The sequence below is a fragment of the Urocampus carinirostris genome, chromosome 16 (genome assembly GCF_059441175.1).
Source record: "Urocampus carinirostris isolate Australia breed hairy pipefish chromosome 16, RoL_Ucar_1.0, whole genome shotgun sequence".
Classification (NCBI taxonomy): Eukaryota; Metazoa; Chordata; class Actinopteri; order Syngnathiformes; family Syngnathidae; genus Urocampus; species Urocampus carinirostris.
Window position 1 is genome coordinate 9,851,521 of NC_142364.1, and position 23,721 is coordinate 9,875,241.

At 36.0% G+C, this 23,721-nt stretch overlaps 7 non-coding genes across 7 annotated transcripts; all 7 read right to left on the reverse strand.

Annotated features, from left to right (window-relative positions):
• Positions 1–1,025: 1,025 nt before the first annotated feature.
• On the reverse strand, positions 1,026–1,098 carry trnai-uau (transfer RNA isoleucine (anticodon UAU)). Its single transcript has one exon. It is a non-coding gene; the product is annotated as a tRNA-Ile (tRNA).
• Positions 1,099–3,623: 2,525 nt separating this feature from the next.
• On the reverse strand, positions 3,624–3,696 carry trnai-uau (transfer RNA isoleucine (anticodon UAU)). Its single transcript has one exon. It is a non-coding gene; the product is annotated as a tRNA-Ile (tRNA).
• A 417-nt stretch (positions 3,697–4,113) lies between these two features.
• Positions 4,114–4,186, reverse strand: trnai-uau (transfer RNA isoleucine (anticodon UAU)). Its single transcript has one exon. It is a non-coding gene; the product is annotated as a tRNA-Ile (tRNA).
• Positions 4,187–9,004: 4,818 nt separating this feature from the next.
• On the reverse strand, positions 9,005–9,077 carry trnam-cau (transfer RNA methionine (anticodon CAU)). Its single transcript has one exon. It is a non-coding gene; the product is annotated as a tRNA-Met (tRNA).
• Positions 9,078–10,306: 1,229 nt separating this feature from the next.
• On the reverse strand, positions 10,307–10,379 carry trnam-cau (transfer RNA methionine (anticodon CAU)). The gene has a single exon. It is a non-coding gene; the product is annotated as a tRNA-Met (tRNA).
• Positions 10,380–10,795: 416 nt separating this feature from the next.
• On the reverse strand, positions 10,796–10,868 carry trnam-cau (transfer RNA methionine (anticodon CAU)). Its single transcript has one exon. It is a non-coding gene; the product is annotated as a tRNA-Met (tRNA).
• Positions 10,869–12,260: 1,392 nt separating this feature from the next.
• On the reverse strand, positions 12,261–12,333 carry trnam-cau (transfer RNA methionine (anticodon CAU)). Its single transcript has one exon. It is a non-coding gene; the product is annotated as a tRNA-Met (tRNA).
• Positions 12,334–23,721: the final 11,388 nt, after the last annotated feature.

The following is a 23,721-nucleotide window of genomic DNA, read 5'->3' on the forward strand; positions in this document are numbered from 1 at the left end:
TCATTTTTTTTCTATTATTTTCAAAAAACCCAAATTTGGAACTCAGTGCTTCATGTGAGGGTTGAACTCACGACCTTCAGATTATGAGACTGACGCGCTACCTGCTTCGCCAATGAAGCTGTGACTATTTGGAAAAACTGCTCAAGTCAAATCCATTTTTTTCTCATTTTTTTTCTATTATTTTCAAAAAACCCAAATTTGGAACTCAGTGCTTCATGTGAGGGTTGAACTCACGACCTTCAGATTATGAGACTGACGCGCTACCTGCTTCGCCAATGAAGCTGTGACTATTTGGAAAAACTGCTCAAGTCAAATCCATTTTTTTCTCATTTTTTTTCTATTATTTTCAAAAAACCCAAATTTGGAACTCAGTGCTTCATGTGAGGGTTGAACTCACGACCTTCAGATTATGAGACTGACGCGCTACCTGCTTCGCCAATGAAGCTGTGACTATTTGGAAAAACTGCTCAAGTGAAATCCATTTTTTTCTCATTTTTTTTTGTATTATTTTCAAAAAATCCAAATTTGGAACTCAGTGCTTCATGTGAGGATTGAACTCACGACCTTCAGATTATGAGACTGACGCGCAACCTGCTTCGCCAATGAAGCTGTGACTATTTGGAAAAACTGCTCAAGTCAAATCCATTTTTTTCTCATTTTTTTTCTATTATTTTCAAAAAACCCAAATTTGGAACTCAGTGCTTCATGTGAGGGTTGAACTCACGACCTTCAGATTATGAGACTGACGCGCTACCTGCTTCGCCAATGAAGCTGTGACTATTTGGAAAAACTGCTCAAGTCAAATCCATTTTTTTCTCATTTTTTTTCTATTGTTTTCAAAAAACCCAAATTTGGAACTCAGTGCTTCATGTGAGGGTTAAACTCACGACCTTCAGATTATGAGACTGACGCGCTACCTGCTTTGCCAATGAAGCTGTGACTATTTGGAAAAACTGCTCAAGTCAAATCCATTTTTTTCTCATTTTTTTTCTATTATTTTCAAGAAACCCAAATATGGAACTCAGTGCTTCATGTGAGGGTCGAACCCACGACCTTCAGATTATAAGACTGACGCGCTACCTGCTTCGCCAATGAAGCTGTGACTATTTGGAAAAACTGCTCAAGTGAAATCCATTTTTTTCTCATTTTTTTTTGTATTATTTTCAAAAAACCCAAATTTGGAACTCAGTGCTTTATGTGAGGATTGAACTCACGACCTTCAGATTATGAGACTGACGCGCAACCTGCTTCGCCAATGATGCTGTGACTATTTGGAAAAACTGCTCAAGTCAAATCCATTTTTTTTCTATTATTTTCAAAAAACCCAAATTTGGAACTCAGTGCTTCATGTGAGGGTTGAACTCACGACCTTCAGATTATGAGACTGACGCGCAACCTGCTTCGCCAATGAAGCTGTGACTATTTGGAAAAACTGCTCAAGTCAAATCCAATTTTTTCTCATTTTTTTTCTATTATTTTCAAAAAACCCAAATTTGGAACTCAGTGCTTCATGTGAGAATTGAACTCACGACTTTCAGATTATGAGACTGACGCGCTACCTGCTTCGCCAATGAAGCTGTGACTACTTGGAAAAACTGCTCAAGTCAAATCCATTTTTTTCTCATTTTTTTTCTATTATTTTCAAAAAACCCAAATTTGGAACTCAGTGCTTCATGTGAGGGTTGAACTCACGACCTTCAGATTATGAGACTGACGCGCCACCTGCTTCGCCAATGAAGCTGTGACTATTTGGAAAAACTGCTCAAGTCAAATCCATTTTTTTCTCATTTTTTTCTATTATTTTCAAAAAACCCAAATTTGGAACTCAGTGCTTCATGTAAGGGTTGAACTCACGACCTTCAGATTATGAGACTGACGCGCTACCTGCTTCGCCAATGAAACTGTGACTATTTGGAAAAACTGCTCAAGTCAAATCCATTTTTTTCTCATTTTTTTTCTATTATTTTCAAAAAACCCAAATTTGGAACTCAGTGCTTCATGTGAGGGTTGAACTCACGACCTTCAGATTATGAGACTGACGCGCTACCTGCTTCGCCAATGAAGCTGTGACTATTTGGAAAAACTGCTCAAGTCAAATCCATTTTTTTCTCATTTTTTTTCTACTATTTTCAAAAAACCCAAATTTGGAACTCAGTGCTTCATGTGAGGGTTGAACTCACGACCTTCAGATTATGAGACTGACGCGCTACCTGCTTCGCCAATGAAGCTGTGACTATTTGGAAAAACTGCTCAAGTCAAATCCATTTTTTTCTCATTTTTTTTCTATTATTTTCAAAAAACCCAAATTTGGAACTCAGTGCTTCATGTGAGGGTTGAACTCACGACCTTCAGATTATGAGACTGACGCGCTACCTGCTTCGCCAATGAAGCTGTGACTATTTGGAAAAACTGCTCAAGTGAAATCCATTTTTTTCTCATTTTTTTTTGTATTATTTTCAAAAAATCCAAATTTGGAACTCAGTGCTTCATGTGAGGATTGAACTCACGACCTTCAGATTATGAGACTGACGCGCAACCTGCTTCGCCAATGAAGCTGTGACTATTTGGAAAAACTGCTCAAGTCAAATCCATTTTTTTCTCATTTTTTTTCTATTATTTTCAAAAAACCCAAATTTGGAACTCAGTGCTTCATGTGAGGGTTGAACTCACGACCTTCAGATTATGAGACTGACGCGCTACCTGCTTCGCCAATGAAGCTGTGACTATTTGGAAAAACTGCTCAAGTCAAATCCATTTTTTTCTCATTTTTTTTCTATTGTTTTCAAAAAACCCAAATTTGGAACTCAGTGCTTCATGTGAGGGTTAAACTCACGACCTTCAGATTATGAGACTGACGCGCTACCTGCTTCGCCAATGAAGCTGTGACTATTTGGAAAAACTGCTCAAGTCAAATCCATTTTTTTCTCATTTTTTTTCTATTATTTTCAAAAAACCCAAATTTGGAACTCAGTGCTTCATGTGAGAATTGAACTCACGACCTTCAGATTACGAGACTGACGCGCAACCTGCTTCGCCAATGAAGCTGTGACTATTTGGAAAAACTGCTCAAGTCAAATCCATTTTTTTCTCATTTTTTTTCTATTATTTTCAAAAAACCCAAATTTGGAACTCAGTGCTTCATGTGAGGGTTGAACTCACGACCTTCAGATTATGAGACTGACGCGCTACCTGCTTCGCCAATGAAGCTGTGACTATTTGGAAAAACTGCTCAAGTCAAATCCATTTTTTTCTCATTTTTTTTCTATTATTTTCAAAAAACCCAAATTTGGAACTCAGTGCTTCATGTGAGGGTTGAACTCACGACCTTCAGATTATGAGACTGACGCGCTACCTGCTTCGCCAATGAAGCTGTGACTATTTGGAAAAACTGCTCAAGTCAAATCCATTTTTTTCTCATTTTTTTTCTATTATTTTCAAAAAACCCAAATTTGGAACTCAGTGCTTCATGTGAGGGTTGAACTCACGACCTTCAGATTATGAGACTGACGCGCTACCTGCTTCGCCAATGAAGCTGTGACTATTTGGAAAAACTGCTCAAGTCAAATCCATTTTTTTCTCATTTTTTTTCTATTATTTTCAAGAAACCCAAATATGGAACTCAGTGCTTCATGTGAGGGTCGAACCCACGACCTTCAGATTATAAGACTGACGCGCTACCTGCTTCGCCAATGAAGCTGTGACTATTTGGAAAAACTGCTCAAGTGAAATCCATTTTTTTCTCATTTTTTTTTGTATTATTTTCAAAAAACCCAAATTTGGAACTCAATGCTTCATGTGAGGGTTGAACTCACGACCTTCAGATTATGAGACTGATGCGCTACCTGCTTCGCCAATGAAGCTGTGACTATTTGGAAAAACTGCTCAAGTCAAATCCATTTTTTTCTCATTTTTTTTCTATTATTTTCAAAAAACCAAAATTTGGAACTCAGTGCTTCATGCGAGGGTTGAACTCACGACCTTCAGATTATGAGACTGACGCGCTACCTGCTTCGCCAAAGAAGCTGTCACTATTTGGAAAAACTGCTCAAGTCAAATCCATTTTTTTCTCATTTTTTTTCTATTATTTTCAAGAAACCCAAATATGGAACTCAGTGCTTCATGTGAGGGTCGAACCCACGACCTTCAGATTATAAGACTGACGCGCTACCTGCTTCGCCAATGAAGCTGTGACTATTTGGAAAAACTGCTCAAGTCAAATCCATTTTTTTCTCATTTTTTTTTGTATTATTTTCAAAAAACCCAAATTTGGAACTCAGTGCTTCATGTGAGGATTGAACTCACGACCTTCAGATTATGAGACTGAGCGCAACCTGCTTCGCCAATGAAGCTGTGACTATTTGGAAAAACTGCTCAAGTCAAATCCATTTTTTTCTCATTTTTTTTCTATTATTTTCAAAAAACCCAAATTTGGAACTCAGTGCTTCATGTGAGGGTTGAACTCACGACCTTCAGATTATGAGACTGACGCGCTACCTGCTTCGCCAATGAAGCTGTGACTATTTGGAAAAACTGCTCAAGTCAAATCCATTTTTTTCTCATTTTTTTTCTATTATTTTCAAAAAACCCAAATTTGGAACTCAGTGCTTCATGTGAGGGTTGAACTCACGACCTTCAGATTATGAGACTGACGCGCTACCTGCTTCGCCAATGAAGCTGTGACTATTTGGAAAAACTGCTCAAGTAAAATCCATTTTTTTCTCATTTTTTTTTTGTATTATTTTCAAAAAACCCAAATTTGGAACTCAGTGCTTCATATGAGGATTGAACTCACGACCTTCAGATTATGAGACTGACGCGCAACCTGCTTCGCCAATGAAGCTGTAACTATTTGGAAAAACTGCTCAAGTCAAATCCATTTTTTTCTCATTTTTTTTCTATTATTTTCAAAAAACCCAAATTTGGAACTCAGTGCTTCATGTGAGGGTTGAACTCACGACCTTCAGATTATGAGACTGACGCGCTACCTGCTTCGCCAATGAAGCTGTGACTATTTGGAAAAACTGCTCAAGTCAAATCCATTTTTTTCTCATTTTTTTTCTATTATTTTCAAAAAACCCAAATTTGGAACTCAGTGCTTCATGTGAGGGTTGAACTCACGACCTTCAGATTATGAGACTGACGCGCTACCTGCTTCGCCAATGAAGCTGTGACTATTTGGAAAAACTGCTCAAGTCAAATCCATTTTTTTCTCATTTTTTTTCTATTATTTTCAAAAAACCCAAATTTGGAACTCAGTGCTTCATGTGAGGGTTGAACTCACGACCTTCAGATTATGAGACTGACGCGCTACCTGCTTCGCCAATGAAGCTGTGACTATTTGGAAAAACTGCTCAAGTGAAATCCATTTTTTTCTCATTTTTTTTTGTATTATTTTCAAAAAACCCAAATTTGGAACTCAGTGCTTCATGTGAGGGTTGAACTCACGACCTTCAGATTATGAGACTGATGCGCTACCTGCTTCGCCAATGAAGCTGTGACTATTTAGAAAAACTGCTCAAGTGAAATCCATTTTTTTCTCATTTTTTTTTGTATCATTTTCAAAAAATCCAAATTTGGAACTCAGTGCATCATGTGAGGATTGAACTCACGACCTTCAGATTATGAGACTGACGCGCTACCTGCTTCGCCAATGAAGCTGTGACTATTTGGAAAAACTGCTCAAGTCAAATCCATTTTTTTCTCATTTTTTTTTCTATTATTTTCAAAAAACCCAAATTTGGAACTCAGTGCTTCATGTGAGGGTTGAACTCACGACCTTCAGATTATGAGACTGACGCGCTACCTGCTTCGCCAATGAAGCTGTGACTATTTGGAAAAACTGCTCAAGTCAAATCCATTTTTTTCTCATTTTTTTTCTATTGTTTTCAAAAAACCCAAATTTGGAACTCAGTGCTTCATGTGAGGGTTAAACTCACGACCTTCAGATTATGAGACTGACGCGCTACCTGCTTCGCCAATGAAGCTGTGACTATTTGGAAAAACTGCTCAAGTCAAATCCATTTTTTTCTCATTTTTTTTCTATTATTTTCAAAAAACCCAAATTTGGAACTCAGTGCTTCATGTGAGAATTGAACTCACGACCTTCAGATTACGAGACTGACGCGCAACCTGCTTCGCCAATGAAGCTGTGACTATTTGGAAAAACTGCTCAAGTCAAATCCATTTTTTTCTCATTTTTTTTCTATTATTTTCAAAAAACCCAAATTTGGAACTCAGTGCTTCATGTGAGGGTTGAACTCACGACCTTCAGATTATGAGACTGACGCGCTACCTGCTTCGCCAATGAAACTGTGACTATTTGGAAAAACTGCTCAAGTCAAATCCATTTTTTTCTCATTTTTTTTCTATTATTTTCAAAAAACCCAAATTTGGAACTCAGTGCTTCATGTGAGGGTTGAACTCACGACCTTCAGATTATGAGACTGACGCGCTACCTGCTTCGCCAATCAAGCTGTGACTATTTGGAAAAACTGCTCAAGTCAAATCCATTTTTTTCTCATTTTTTTTCTATTATTTTCAAAAAACCCAAATTTGGAACTCAGTGCTTCATGTGAGGGTTGAACTCACGACCTTCAGATTATGAGACTGACGCGCTACCTGCTTCGCCAATGAAGCTGTGACTATATGGAAAAACTGCTCAAGTCAAATCCATTTTTTTCTCATTTTTTTTCTATTATTTTCAAAAAACCCAAATTTGGAACTCAGTGCTTCATGTGAGAATTGAACTCACGACCTTCAGATTACGAGACTGACGCGCAACCTGCTTCGCCAATGAAGCTGTGACTATTTGGAAAAACTGCTCAAGTCAAATCCATTTTTTTCTCATTTTTTTCTATTATTTTCAAAAAACCCAAATTTGGAACTCAGTGCTTCATGTGAGGGTTGAACTCACGACCTTCAGATTATGAGACTGACGCGCTACCTGCTTCACCAATGAAGCTGTGACTATTTGGAAAAACTGCTCAAGTCAAATCCATTTTTTTCTCATTTTTTTTCTATTATTTTCAAAAAACCCAAATTTGGAACTCAGTGCTTCATGTGAGGGTTGATCTCACGACCTTCAGATTATGAGACTGACGCGCTACCTGCTTCGCCAATGAAGCTGTGACTATTTGGAAAAACTGCTCAAGTCAAATCCATTTTTTTCTCATTTTTTTTCTATTATTTTCAAAAAACCCAAATTTGGAACTCAGTGCTTCATGTGAGGGTTGAACTCACGACCTTCAGATTATGAGACTGACGCGCTACCTGCTTCGCCAATGAAGCTGTGACTATTTGGAAAAACTGCTCAAGTCAAATCCATTTTTTTCTCATTTTTTTCTATTATTTTCAAAAAACCCAAATTTGGAACTCAGTGCTTCATGTGAGGATTGAACTCACGACCTTCAGGTTATGAGACTGACGCGCTACCTGCTTCGCCAATGAAGCTGTGACTATTTGGAAAAACTGCTAAAGTGAAAACCATTTTTTTCTCATTTTTTTTCTATTATTTTCAAAAATCCCAAATTTGGAACTCAGTGCTTCATGCGAGGGTTGAACTCACGACCTTCAGATTATGAGACTGACGCGCTACCTGCTTCGCCAATGAAGCTGTGACTATTTGGAAAAACTGCTCAAGTGAAATCCATTTTTTTCTCATTTTTTTTTGTATCATTTTCAAAAAATCAAAATTTGGAACTCAGTGCTTCATGTGAGGATTGAACTCACGACCTTCAGATTATGAGACTGACGCGCAACCTGCTTCGCCAATGAAGCTGTGACTATTTGGAAAAACTGCTCAAGTCAAATCCATTTTTTTCTCATTTTTTTTCTATTATCTTCAAAAAACCCAAATTTGGACCTCAGTGCTTCATGTGAGGGTTGAACTCACGACCTTCAGATTATGAGACTGACGCGCTACCTGCTTCGCCAATGAAGCTGTGACTATTTGGAAAAACTGCTCAAGTCAAATCCATTTTTTTCTCATTTTTTTCTATTATTTTCATAAAACCCAAATTTGGAACTCAGTGCTTCATGTGAGGGTTGAACTCACGACCTTCAGATTATGAGACTGACGCGCTACCTGCTTCGCCAATGAAGCTGTGACTATTTGGAAAAACTGCTCAAGTCAAATCCATTTTTTTCTCATTTTTTTCTATTATTTTCATAAAACCCAAATTTGGAACTCAGTGCTTCATGTGAGGGTTGAACTCACAACCTTCAGATTACGAGACTGATGCGCAACCTGCTTCGCCAATGAAGCTGTGACTATTTGGAAAAACTGCTCAAGTGAAATCCATTTTTTTCTCATTTTTTTTTGTATTATTTTCAAAAAACCCAAATTTGGAACTCAGTGCTTCATGTGATATTGAACTCACGACCTTCAGATTATGAGACTGACGCGCTACCTGCTTCGCCAATGAAGCTGTGACTATTGGGAAAAACTGCTAAAGTGAAATCCATTTTTTTCTCATTTTTTTTCTATTATTTTCAAAAAACCCAAATTTGGAATTCAGTGCTTCATGTGAGAATTGAACTCACGACATTCAGATTACGAGACTGACGTGCAACCTGCTTCGCCAATGAAGCTGTGACTATTTGGAAAAACTGCTCAAGTCAAATCCATTTTTTTCTCATTTTTTTCTATTATTTTCAAAAAACCCAAATTTGGAACTCAGTGCTTCATGTGAGGGTTGAACTCACGACCTTCAGATTATGAGACTGACGCGCTACCTGCTTCGCCAATGAAGCTGTGACTATTTGGAAAAACTGATCAAGTCAAATCCATTTTTTTCTCATTTTTTTTTGTATTATTTTCAAAAAACCCAAATGTGGAACTCAGTGCTTCATGTGAGGATTGAACTCACGACTTTCAGATTATGAGACTGATGCGCTACCTGCTTCGCCAATGAAGCTGTGACTATTTGGAAAAACTGCTAAAGTGAAATCCATTTTTTTCTCATTTTTTTCTATTATCTTCAAAAAACCCAAATTTGGACCTCAGTGCTTCATGTGAGGGTTGAACTCACGACCTTCAGATTATGAGACTGACGCGCTACCTGCTGCGCCAATGAAGCTGTGACTATTTGGTAAAACTGCTCAAGTCAAATCCATTTTTTTCTCATTTTTTTTCTATTATTTTCAAAAAACCCAAATTTGGAACTCAGTGCTTCATGTGAGAGTTGAACTCACGACCTTCAGATTATGAGACTGACGCGCTACCTGCTTCGCCAATGAAGCTGTGACTATTTGGAAAAACTGCTCAAGTGAAATCCATTTTTTTCTCATTTTTTTGTATTATTTTCAAAAAACCCAAATTTGGAACTCAGTGCTTCATGTGAGAATTGAACTCACGACCTTCAGATTATGAGACTGACGCGCTACCTGCTTCGCCAATGAAGCTGTGACTATTTGGAAAAACTGCTCAAGTGAAATCCATTTTTTTCCCATTTTTTTTTGTATTATTTTCAAAAAACCCAAATTTGGAACTCAGTGCTTCATGTGAGAATTGAACTCACGACCTTCAGATTATGAGACTGACGCGCTACCTGCTTCGCCAATGAAGCTGTGACTATTTGGAAAAACTGCTCAAGTCAAATCCATTTTTTTCTCATTTTTTTTCTATTATTTTCAAAAAACCCAAATTTGGAACTCAGTGCTTCATGTGAGGGTTGAACTCACGACCTTCAGATTATGAGACTGACGCGCTACCTGCTTCGCCAATGAAGCAGTGACTATTTGGAAAAACTGCTCAAGTGAAATCCATTTTTTTCTCATTTTTTTTTGTATTATTTTCAAAAAACCCAAATTTGGAACTCAGTGCTTCATGTGAGGGTTGAACTCACTACCTTCAGATTATGAGACTGACGCGCTACCTGCTTCGCCAATGAAGCTGTGACTATTTGGAAAAACTGCTCAAGTCAAATCCATTTTTTTCTCATTTTTTTCTATTATTTTCATAAAACCCAAATTTGGAACTCAGTGCTTCATGTGAGGGTTGAACTCACGACCTTCAGATTATGAGACTGACGCGCTACCTGCTTCGCCAATGAAGCTGTGACTATTTGGAAAAACTGCTCAAGTCAAATCCATTTTTTTCTCATTTTTTTCTATTATTTTCAAAAAACCCAAATTTGGAACTCAGTGCTTCATGTGAGAATTGAACTCACGACCTTCAGATTATGAGACTGACGCGCTACCTGCTTCGCCAATGAAGCTGTGACTATTTGGAAAAACTGCTCAAGTCAAATCCATTTTTTTCTCATTTTTTTCTATTATTTTCATAAAACCCAAATTTGGAACTCAGTGCTTCATGTGAGGGTTGAACTCACGACCTTCAGATTATGAGACTGACGCGCTACCTGCTGCGCCAATGAAGCTGTGACTATTTGGAAAAACTGCTCAAGTCAAATCCATTTTTTTCTCATTTTTTTTCTATTATTTTCAAAAAACCCAAATTTGGAACTCAGTGCTTCATGTGAGAATTGAACTCACGACATTCAGATTATGAGACTGACGCGCTACCTGCTTCGCCAATGAAGCTGTGACTATTGGGAAAAACTGCTAAAGTGAAATCCATTTTTTTCTCATTTTTTTTTGTATTATTTTCAAAAAACCCAAATTTGGAACTCAGTGCTTCATGTGAGGATTGAACTCACGACCTTCAGATTATGAGACTGACGCGCTACCTGCTTCGCCAATGAAGCTGTGACTATTGGGAAAAACTGCTAAAGTGAAATCCATTTTTTTCTCATTTTTTTCTATTATCTTCAAAAAACCCAAATTTGGACCTCAGTGCTTCATGTGAGGGTTGAACTCACGACCTTCAGATTATGAGACTGACGCGCTACCTGCTGCGCCAATGAAGCTGTGACTATTTGGAAAAACTGCTCAAGTCAAATCCATTTTTTTCTCATTTTTTTTCTATTATTTTCAAAAAACCCAAATTTGGAACTCAGTGCTTCATGTGAGAATTGAACTCACGACATTCAGATTATGAGACTGACGCGCTACCTGCTTCGCCAATGAAGCTGTGACTATTGGGAAAAACTGCTAAAGTGAAATCCATTTTTTTCTCATTTTTTTTTGTATTATTTTCAAAAAACCCAAATTTGGAACTCAGTGCTTCATGTGAGGATTGAACTCACGACCTTCAGATTATGAGACTGACGCGCTACCTGCTTCGCCAATGAAGCTGTGACTATTGGGAAAAACTGCTAAAGTGAAATCCATTTTTTTCTCATTTTTTTCTATTATCTTCAAAAAACCCAAATTTGGACCTCAGTGCTTCATGTGAGGGTTGAACTCACGACCTTCAGATTATGAGACTGACGCGCTACCTGCTTCGCCAATGAAGCTGTGACTATTTGGAAAAACTGCTCAAGTCAAATCCATTTTTTTCTCATTTTTTTCTATTATTTTCATAAAACCCAAATTTGGAACTCAGTGCTTCATGTGAGGGTTGAACTCACGACCTTCAGATTATGAGACTGACGCGCTACCTGCTTCGCCAATGAAGCTGTGACTATTTGGAAAAACTGCTCAAGTCAAATCCATTTTTTTCTCATTTTTTTTTGTATTATTTTCAAAAAACCCAAATTTGGAACTCAGTGCTTCATGTGATATTGAACTCACGACCTTCAGATTATGAGACTGACGCGCTACCTGCTTCGCCAATGAAGCTGTGACTATTGGGAAAAACTGCTAAAGTGAAATCCATTTTTTTCTCATTTTTTTTCTATTATTTTCAAAAAACCCAAATTTGGAATTCAGTGCTTCATGTGAGAATTGAACTCACGACATTCAGATTACGAGACTGACGTGCAACCTGCTTCGCCAATGAAGCTGTGACTATTTGGAAAAACTGCTCAAGTCAAATCCATTTTTTTCTCATTTTTTTCTATTATTTTCAAAAAACCCAAATTTGGAACTCAGTGCTTCATGTGAGGGTTGAACTCACGACCTTCAGATTATGAGACTGACGCGCTACCTGCTTCGCCAATGAAGCTGTGACTATTTGGAAAAACTGATCAAGTCAAATCCATTTTTTTCTCATTTTTTTTTGTATTATTTTCAAAAAACCCAAATGTGGAACTCAGTGCTTCATGTGAGGATTGAACTCACGACTTTCAGATTATGAGACTGATGCGCTACCTGCTTCGCCAATGAAGCTGTGACTATTTGGAAAAACTGCTAAAGTGAAATCCATTTTTTTCTCATTTTTTTCTATTATCTTCAAAAAACCCAAATTTGGACCTCAGTGCTTCATGTGAGGGTTGAACTCACGACCTTCAGATTATGAGACTGACGCGCTACCTGCTGCGCCAATGAAGCTGTGACTATTTGGTAAAACTGCTCAAGTCAAATCCATTTTTTTCTCATTTTTTTTCTATTATTTTCAAAAAACCCAAATTTGGAACTCAGTGCTTCATGTGAGAGTTGAACTCACGACCTTCAGATTATGAGACTGACGCGCTACCTGCTTCGCCAATGAAGCTGTGACTATTTGGAAAAACTGCTCAAGTGAAATCCATTTTTTTCTCATTTTTTTGTATTATTTTCAAAAAACCCAAATTTGGAACTCAGTGCTTCATGTGAGAATTGAACTCACGACCTTCAGATTATGAGACTGACGCGCTACCTGCTTCGCCAATGAAGCTGTGACTATTTGGAAAAACTGCTCAAGTCAAATCCATTTTTTTCTCATTTTTTTTTGTATTATTTTCAAAAAACCCAAATTTGGAACTCAGTGCTTCATGTGAGGGTTGAACTCACGACCTTCAGATTATGAGACTGACGCGCTACCTGCTGCGCCAACAAAGCTGTGACTAATGTGAAAAATTGCAAAATAAAATCCCTTTTTTTTTTTCATTTATTCTATTATTTTCAAAAAGCTCAGAATTGGAACTCAATGCTTCATATGATGATGGACTCAGAACCTTCAGATTATGACACTAACGCAGTTCTTACTGCGCTATTGAAGACTGCGCTGTAGTTATTTTTAGCTGCTCCTTCTTCATCCTTTTTTGTCACTTTTTTTTCACAACAGATCTCAGATCATCACTCAGATCCTGTGTTTTTTTCCCACTGTTTCCACCTCCAGCCCCTTTATTGTTATCATCATCTGCTCCTGCTTCACCCTTTAGTGTCACTCGGCATCCGCAGCTATTGTTGTTAGCAACTGTCACTGAGCTGCGCCAATCAGGCATTTGGCACTTTCTCTTCCACTGTTTCCTTTTCTAGCCACTTGACGGATGGCCTTGCCTTGCCATGAGTCACTCTTGTTAACGGCTCTCTTTAAATAAAGCAACACTACCCTCTAGTGGTCAATACTTACACACATTCACTTCCTGGCTTGTGGAATATTAGAATGAATGAAGGAAATTGAACATAATGATGACTTCAAATTAAAGCGAAACGAATGGTTTGTTACATTTGTAAATGGAAACGTTTTATTTTGAAAAAAAATCGACGGATGAGATCAGTGTCCATATCCAAGGAAGATATATTCGTCTTTTAACATGACTTCTCCTTAGTACAACCTGGTAATAACATGATAATAACATAGTAATTACATGTTTATTTCCTAACTGGAATCGTTTGGCGCTCATGAATTTTTAAAAAGTAGTTTTTAGAAAATAGCTGCTCTCTCGAATAGATTGTTCAATATAACGAATGGATTTTCTCAACCACAAGGTGGCGGCAGTGAGAAAAAGAATGTAGAAACTCCCCCCACGGCCAATATTTTGCACTATTATTTTATTTTTTCACATTTGTTTTTTTTTTCAATGCAGTTCAAAAAACAATAACCGGTTGAAGAAAATCAATAAATAATTTATTGATTACAATAAATCGTTAGTTATTTTATTTTTAAATTTTCATATTTATTTAGAAAATAAAACAACATTATATTTTTATATTTTTAATGTTTTTCAAGAAAAATACGAATTATCGTTTTAAATATTTGTATTATTTTACAAGGTATTTGATGAATCGCTTAAATAAAATAAAATACAGAATCTCCTAGAAAATTGATGCCAATAAATTGAGATTATTATTTTGTCACTCAAAGTAAAATGAAAAAAAACACTCGATATCATCAAAATTACTAGTCATTTTTATCTTCTTTATTTTCCGATTTATTTTGTTATGGTGTATATTTTGAATTTGTTTATTCTAATAAGATAAGAAAAATAATATTAAAAATATACAACATGATTTTAAAGATATATCCTTTTTAATATTTTTCTTATAAGAATTTGTAAAATTCATTTTTTGGGTATAATAATATTTAAAAAACTCTTCAATATTTATGCCAGTGGAACTTATGCATTTAATCTTTTTATTAAACATTTTTTAAGTCAAATAAAAATAATACTTACAATAAATGATCTTTTATTTGATTGCAATTTTAATATTATTTATCTCAATAATGATCACATTTTTAATTTATTTTTCAACTAAAATAAGACTTAAAATCCACACATTTGTCCAGAATATTCATCATTTGAAATATTTTTCATTATTTTAGAATTTATTTTCAGTAAAATCTCCAAAAAATCTCTTATATGAAGTGTGTCACTGGAACAGGAATACTAAAAAGTGTTTTTAGTTATTATATTATTTAATTCACTTTTTTGTTCAAAGTAAATCAGTAAAAGTAATAATATTGATAATCATGATGATCAATTATTTGATAACATTTACATATTTTTACAGTAAGATCATAATAAATATATTTTGAATTTGTTTTTTTAGAAATAGAAAATCCCAAATTGGTACATTTTAGCATACGGTGTGACAATTGGTGTCAAGGTTGCCTTTTATTTTGAAAATAAACATGTGATCGAGTTGAAATCAATGAAAAGTAAATCATTCTTGAAATCATCTAAACTATTTATATTCATTTTTATAAAAAAAGTCATAATAAATATATGTTGAATTAGTTCTTCTCTAATATAATACGACAAATATTTCATAATATGTTGTGCAATTGGTGTTAAAGTTCCCTTTTATTTTGAAAATAAACATGTCGTTGAGCTGAAATCGACGAAAAGTAAATTGTCCTTTATATGATCTAAATTATGTCATAACTTTCATGTTCATTTTCTTTTTATACCCCAAATTAGGACATTTAAGCATATGGTGTCCAATTGGTGTCAACATTCCCTTTTATTTTGAAAATAAACATGTCGTTGAGCTGGAATCAACAAAAAGTAAATTATTCTTTAAATGATCTGAATTATTTCATAACTTTCATGTTCATTTTCTTTGTATACCCCAAATTAGTACATTTTAGAATATGGTGTGACAATTGGTGTCAACATTCCCTTTTATTTTGAAAATAAACGTGTCGTTGAGCTGAAATCAACGAAAAGTAAATTGTTCTTTAAATGATCTAAATTATTTCATAACTTTCATGTTCATTTTCTTTTTATACCCCAAATTAGTACATTTTAGGATATGGTGTCCAATTGGTGTCAACATTCCCTTTTATTTTGAAAATAATCGTGTTGTTGAGCTGAAATCAACGAAAAGTAAATTATTCTTAAATGATCTGAATTATTTCATAACTTTCATGTTCATTTTCTTTTTATACCCCAAATTAGTACATTTAAGGATATGGTGTCCAATTGGTGTCAAAGTTCCCTTTTATTTTGAAAATAAACATGTCATTGAGCTGAAATCAACGAAAAGTAAATTGTCCTTTATATGATCTAAATTATGTCATAACTTTCATGTTCATTTTCTTTTTATACCCCAAATTAGTACATTTAAGGATATGGTGTCCAATTGGTGTCAACATTCCCTTTTATTTTGAAAATAAACATGTCGTTGAGCTGGAATCAACAAAAAGTAAATTATTCTTTAAATGATCTAAATTATTTCATAACTTTCATGTTCATTTTCTTTTTATACCCCAAATTAGTACATTTTAGGATATGGTGTCCAATTGGTGTCAACATTCCCTTTTATTTTGAAAATAATCGTGTTGTTGAGCTGAAATCAACGAAAAGTAAATTATTCTTAAATGATCTGAATTATTTCATAACTTTCATGTTCATTTTCTTTTTATACCCCAAATTAGTACATTTAAGGATATGGTGTCCAATTGGTGTCAAAGTTCCCTTTTATTTTGAAAATAAACATGTCATTGAGCTGAAATCAACGAAAAGTAAATTGTCCTTTATATGATCTAAATTATGTCATAACTTTCATGTTCATTTTCTTTTTATACCCCAAATTAGTACATTTAAGGATATGGTGTCCAATTGGTGTCAAAGTTCCCTTTTATTTTGAAAAAAAACATGTCATTGAGCTGAAATCTACGAAAAGTAAATTTTTCTTTATATGATCTAAATTATGTCATAACTTTCATGTTCATTTTCTTTTTATACCCCAAATTAGTACATTTAAGAATATGGTGTCCAATTGGTGTCAAAGTTCTATTTTATTTTGAAAATAAACATGTCGTTGAGCTGAAATCTACGAAAAGTAAATTTTTCTTTATATGATCTAAATTATGTCATAACTTTCATGTTCATTTTCTTTTTATACCCCAAATTAGTACATTTAAGGATATGGTGTCCAATTGGTGTCAACATTCCCTTTTATTTTGAAAATAAACATGTCGTTGAGCTGGAATCAACAAAAAGTAAATTATTCTTTAAATGATCTAAATTATTTCATAACTTTCATGTTCATTTTCTTTTTATACCCCAAATTAGTACATTTTAGGATATGGTGTCCAATTGGTGTCAACATTCCCTTTTATTTTGAAAATAATCGTGTTGTTGAGCTGAAATCAACGAAAAGTAAATTATTCTTAAATGATCTGAATTATTTCATAACTTTCATGTTCATTTTCTTTTTATACCCCAAATTAGTACATTTAAGGATATGGTGTCCAATTGGTGTCAAAGTTCCCTTTTATTTTGAAAATAAACATGTCATTGAGCTGAAATCAACGAAAAGTAAATTGTCCTTTATATGATCTAAATTATGTCATAACTTTCATGTTCATTTTCTTTTTATACCCCAAATTAGTACATTTAAGGATATGGTGTCCAATTGGTGTCAAAGTTCCCTTTTATTTTGAAAAAAAACATGTCATTGAGCTGAAATCTACGAAAAGTAAATTTTTCTTTATATGATCTAAATTATGTCATAACTTTCATGTTCATTTTCTTTTTATACCCCAAATTAGTACATTTAAGGATATGGTGTCCAATTGGTGTCAACATTCCCTTTTATTTTGAAAATAAACATGTCGTTGAGCTGGAATCAACAAAAAGTAAATTATTCTTTAAATGATCTAAATTATTTCATAACTTTCATGTTCATTTTCTTTTTATACCCCAAATTAGTACATTTTAGGATATGGTGTCCAATTGGTGTCAACATTCCCTTTTATTTTGAAAATAATCGTGTTGTTGAGCTGAAATCAACGAAAAGTAAATTATTCTTAAATGATCTGAATTATTTCATAACTTTCATGTTCATTTTCTTTTTATACCCCAAATTAGTACATTTAAGGATATGGTGTCCAATTGGTGTCAAAGTTCCCTTTTATTTTGAAAAAAAACATGTCATTGAGCTGAAATCTACGAAAAGTAAATTTTTCTTTATATGATCTAAATTATGTCATAACTTTCATGTTCATTTTCTTTTTATACCCCAAATTAGTACATTTAAGGATATGGTGTCCAATTGGTGTCAAAGTTCCCTTTTATTTTGAAAAAAAACATGTCATTGAGCTGAAATCTACGAAAAGTAAATTTTTCTTTATATGATCTAAATTATGTCATAACTTTCATGTTCATTTTCTTTTTATACCCCAAATTAGTACATTTAAGAATATGGTGTCCAATTGGTGTCAAAGTTCTATTTTATTTTGAAAATAAACATGTCGTTGAGCTGAAATCTACGAAAAGTAAATTGTTTTTTATATGATCTAAATTATGTCATAACTTTCATGTTCATTTTCTTTGTATACCCCAAATTAGTACATTTTAGAATATGGTGTTCAATTGGTGTCAACATTCCCTTTTATTTTGAAAAAAAATTGGATTTGAGTTGAAATCAACGAAAAGTAAATTATTCTTAAATGATCTAAATGATTTCATCATTTTTATCTTCATTTTCTATAAATAGATCATAATAAATATATGTTGAATTTGTTTTTCTCTAATATAATACGACAAATATTCCATAATATGGTACGCAATTTGTGTTAAAGTTCCCTTTTATTTTGAAAATAAAATTGTCGTTGAGCTGAAATCAACAAAAAGTAAATTATTCTTTAAATGATCTAAATTATTTCATAACTTTCATGTTCATTTTCTATAAAAAAAAATCATAATAAATATATTTTGAATTTGTTTTTCTAGAAATAGAAAATCCCAAATTGGTACATTTTAGCATATGGTGTGACAATTGGTGTCAACGTTCCCTTTTATTTTGAAAATAAACATGTCGAGCTGAAATCAACGGAAAGTAAATACTCAGTGAATACTAGGCAAGCGTCTGCTCTCGTGTCCCGGCTATCGACCCGTTTTTCTGTCCCTGACACCGCCTTCGCCCGCTACGGAAGATCCACTTCCGTGTTCGGATCCCAATCCGAGTACGAGAGCGACTTGCTTCCCGAACACCGGATCGTCCCTTCCCTTCAATAAAACCTGTGAGAAACGCTACGCAATTGGGTCCTGTTTCCTTAAATTATTGCTTCAATCGTAACAATTTCAAAACAAAGTTGTTGACATATTTGGTCGAGCATTGTGGAGGTTGCAGATTGTCTTAAACAGAGATTTATGATTATCTTAGCTCAGAAGAATAAATACAGCATCAGATCAAAAAGTATAGTAAAAAGTGTGAAAACACCCCCAAAAAAATCACATTTTTTTCATACCTGTGAATCATCACCACATACAAAAAATATTCATCATAATAGATTAAAATTCAATATTTCAGACCATGAAATGGGAGAAAATAAGGATTCCTTGTCATGATTACTGATGTAAAAATCAACTGTTCCCGCTCTTAACTGCCTCGGACTCTGATTGGCTCCCTTTCCCTATCTAAACCCACTCCTTTCTGTCACCTGTGGTCAGTCCGTCTGCGAATCTCTGTGATATAAGGCAAGCCTTTTTTTGACCCTGACTCTCGCCTGTCCCGTTTTTGCTCCCGTTTATCTCCGGCTACGACCCGTTCTGATCCCGACCACTTCTGCTCTCCGGTCCCGACTTAAGACCCGTTTCTGATCCCGACCACGTCTGCTCTCCTATTGACTTCAATCGACGTGGTTATATACCGCATTCAGGGTTCGTAAGCGTGCTTGAAATCCTTAAAAACGCTTGGACGGTAATGTTGTGTTTTCCAGGTTTGAATTTAAGGCGAAGCGCTTGTGAATGCTTGAGATTGTTGCCAATTTATCTTTGGTTAGGTGTGAAACCATCACGATCAGTCTGAAACAAGATACTCGAAAACTAACCCGGCGTTGTCATGATTACTGATGCGATTCACTTGTGCCTGCTTATTTGGCTCCCTGTCCCTATTTAAACCCAGTCATGTCCGTCCCCTTTGGTCAGTCCGTCTGCGAATCTCCGTGATATAAGGCAAGCCTTTTTTGAACCTGACTCTCGCCTGTCCCGTTTTTTCCCCTGTTTATCTCCGGCTACGACCCGTTCTGATCCCGACCACTTCTGCTCTCCGGTCCCGACTTAAGACCCGTTTTTGATCCCGACCACGTCTGCTCTCCCATTGACTTCAATCGATGTGGTTATATACCGCATTCAGGGTTCGTAAGCGTGCTTGAAATCCTTAAAAACGCTTGGACGGTAATGTTGTGTTTTCCGGGTTTGAATAGTGTTTGAATTTAAGGCGAAGCGCTTGTGAATGCTTGAGATTGTTGCCGATGTATCTTTGGTTAAGTGTGAAACCATCATGATCCGTCTGAAACAAAATACCCGAAAACTGTAAACTCGTCATGATTACCGATGCCATTCATTCAAGCCTTTTTTGACCCTGACTCTCGCCTGTCCCGTTTTTGCCCCTGTTTATCTGCGGCTACGACCTGTTCTGATCCTGACCACCTCTGCTCTCCCGTCCCGACTTACGACCCGTTTTTGATCCCGACCACGTCTGCTCTCCCATTCTGGCTTACGACTAGCTTCCGACCCGAACCTCTGCCCCACAAGACGTGGGTTTCAACTCGGTCCTGTCCCTGTTGGTATTTCCTGTACGGTATTGTTCCCATTTATTTAGTCCTGTTTAATATCGGTTTTCTGTCACCTCCAGCATGGTCGCCGTGGCGACCGGCTGGCCCCGCCCCCTGGGCACCGGCTGTAGCAGATCGTCTAATTTGCGTGTGTGCTTCTTAAAGGCGGGTTTTGGGGATTGCCGGTTGCTGGTTCATTGCATTTTCTGTTCTGCATTAATCTGTTCCGTCTGACTTGAGGAAACCTGTGTTTGCACGTTCTGAGTAAAAACCTGTTTTGTGAGTATTCCTAGTCTGAGTTCCTGTTTGCCTGCAAGCCTGTTTTTGTTTTGTTTTGTCCCTGAGTGTTGGCCAACTTTTATTTTGCTAAATAAAAGTAACTGGTCGTTACGTGATCGAGTTCATCCTTCCTGCCTCCTGCCTCCGATCTGGTCCGGTCCCGTGACATTTTCAGTTTAGATTCCGTCTATTTTGGTCCTGTTTATTATTTTTTCCAGTTTTCGTCCCCGTCTAGTTTCTCCTGTTGTTTTCGATATTCCGATTCGTTATCTATCCTGTCTGTCCCGTCCTGTCCGGTATCGACCCCATCTGTCCGATATCAACTCGGGCAATCGGTATCGATCTCGTCGGCCTCTGGCTTCCTATCATTCCACGCCAGACTGCTGCCTAACATCCATGACTCCCCCATTTCCCGTAAAATACAAGGCTTGTGTGAGAACGTCACGCGTTTGGGTCCTGATCCTGTTCTGGTTCTTGACATTCCTTCAGTTTTTTTTAAAGATTGTGATAGGTTTTTTTTTTTTTTTAAGAAATACCAGAATTCACCTTTCCCAAACGTTTTCGAATATCAAAGAGAAAAGAAAGAAATCTTAGCAAATTTTCATCCCAGGCTTCAGTTAGGGGAACTCTGCTTTAAGTCAACGTCAATATTTTGATAAATGACACAAAAAATATTTAAAAAAAAACAACAAACTGCATTTTTCTTCCTTAAACGATAAATGGTTGCTGACATCGAGCGTAAAAACATTGTCATAGTATTAAATATTGCTATTCACAGTACATTGCACATAAATACAAAATATAAGAAGGACACTATAGTATAATTTAGTTAACTAGTAAAGCACTGGTCGAAATGACCCGTTTGTTCAATTACAAAATAAAAAAAATGTTTTTTTGTTTGTTTTTAAATCAAACATTTTTTTACAGTTCACATCAAAAGGATATAATATAAAATGTAAAAATAATATTTTAGCAATAACACACCATACAAAGTATTCATAAACTTTATGAATAGAAACAAATACAAAGAAAGTAATATTAGGAAGACTTTTTCCTTTTATTCATGATTAAAACCTAACCTCCAAACAAATCCCTAAACGTTACCTTTAGCCATAAAGCTAACCCAAACTCTATAACTTCCTCTAAACATAACCTTAAATCCTAATTGGAACCCTCTAAATATAATCCCGAACTGTTACCCCTTACCGTAATCCAAACCCTGATCCTAGCTCTCACTCTCTTAATTTATTCTCTAACCCTAACCCTCAAACCCTATTACGAACTCCCTAACCTAAATCCTCTGACGCTAATCCCCAAACTCTAATCCTAACCCCAAACCTTTGTCCTTAGCCCCAAACTTTACCATGACCTTTTATCCTAACCCTAATTCTAACCTAACTCTAACTCTCACACTCTAACCCTTAATTCTAAACCCCTAAAAGTAATCCCTAAAGGTAACCTTAACCCTAATTCTAACCTGTAACCCCAGCCCAAACCGTCTCACCCTAAAATCCTCTAAACCCCTAACCTAATCCAAACCCTAATCCTAACCACTAACCCTCAAACCCTAATTCCAACCCCCTAATCATAACCTTTAACCCGAACCCTAACTCTAATCCGTAACTCAAACCCTAACTCTTGAGCCCTAAAATCCTCTCACCTAACCCCAAAATCATAATCCTAACCCCTAACGTTAACACCTTAAACCTAACCCCCCCTCTAACTCTAACACTCTAACCGTAACCCCTACTTCTAAACCCCTAACAGTAATCCCTAACCGTAACCGTAATCCTACCCCAATTCTGACATGTATCCCCAGCCCAAACCCTCTAACCTTAAAATCCTCTAAACCCCTAACCTAATCCAAACCCTAATCCTAACCACTAACCCTCAAACCCTAATTCCAACCCTCTAACCATAACCTTTAACCCAAACCGTAATTCTAATCCGTAACTCAAACCCTAACTCTTTAGCCCTGAAATCCTCTCACGCTAACCCCCGAAATCAAAATCCTAACCCCTAACCCCTAACCTTAACACCTCAAACCTTACCTGTTCTAACTCTACCCTCTAAATCTAACCCCTAATTCTAAACCCTAAACAGTAATCTCTAACCATAACCTTAACCCTAATTCTAAACTGTAACCCCAGCCCAAACCCTCTAACCTTAAAATCCTCTAAACCCCTAACCTAATCCAAACCCTAATCCTAACCACTAACCCTCAAACCCTAATTCCAACCCTCTAATCATAACCTTTAACCCGAACCCTAATCCGTAATTCAAGCCCTAACTCTTTAACCCGAAAATCCTCTCACCCTAACCCCCAAAATCACAATCCTAACCCCTAACCTTAGCACCTTAAACCCAACCCCCTTTAACTCTCACACTCCAACCCTTAATTCTAAACCCTAACAGTAATCCCTAACTGTAACCTTAATCTTAACCCTAATTCTAGCCCGTAACCCCCTAACCTTACAATCTATAAACCTAAATCCCTAACCCAAAGCCCTCTAAAACTAAGACGACCATTGGGTTAGTCAGGATGAATACCCCAAAAAATAATCCGTCTAAAAAAACTGAGGCAAGATAATGTCATTTAGATAAGTATTCTAGTCTGTTTTTGATTTTCATTGAGGTGTATCAGGTTCCTCCTGTAAGAGAGATGATGGCAAACGAACCAATTGAAAAACAGTATTTTAAAAACGTCTCGATTTAATTCAAAATTATGAGGGATAAATATACTGTAAAACAAAGTGAAGTACAGTGGGACCTCGCTACTCGCGGGTTCAGAGCTTTGCGGGTCTAAAAAAAATAAAAAATAAAATAATTAAAAAAAATAGATATATTTTTAATTTTTTTTTAGGGCATTTTTGAAGGGGCGTCGCTACGGCGGATTTTTACTTTTCGCAGGTGGTTTTGGTCCCCATTAACTGGGTCTAAAAAATAATTAAAAAATAAACAAAAACAAAAAAACAAACTTTTTTTAAGCATTTTTGAAGGGGCGCCGCTACTTCGCGGATTTTCCCTTTTCGCGGGTGGTTTTGGTCCCCATTAACCGCGAGAACCGAGGGATGACTGTAAACCCTTCCTGCGTTTCACACTCTTTCCTGTTGATGTCGCTGCTCTCAAACTAATCTACACCGACCTCCTCGGTTTTATGATCACTCTTATTTTTAGGCGTTTGTTTTTGTAAAACGAATATTAAATAAATCCAAATGATCAAAAGG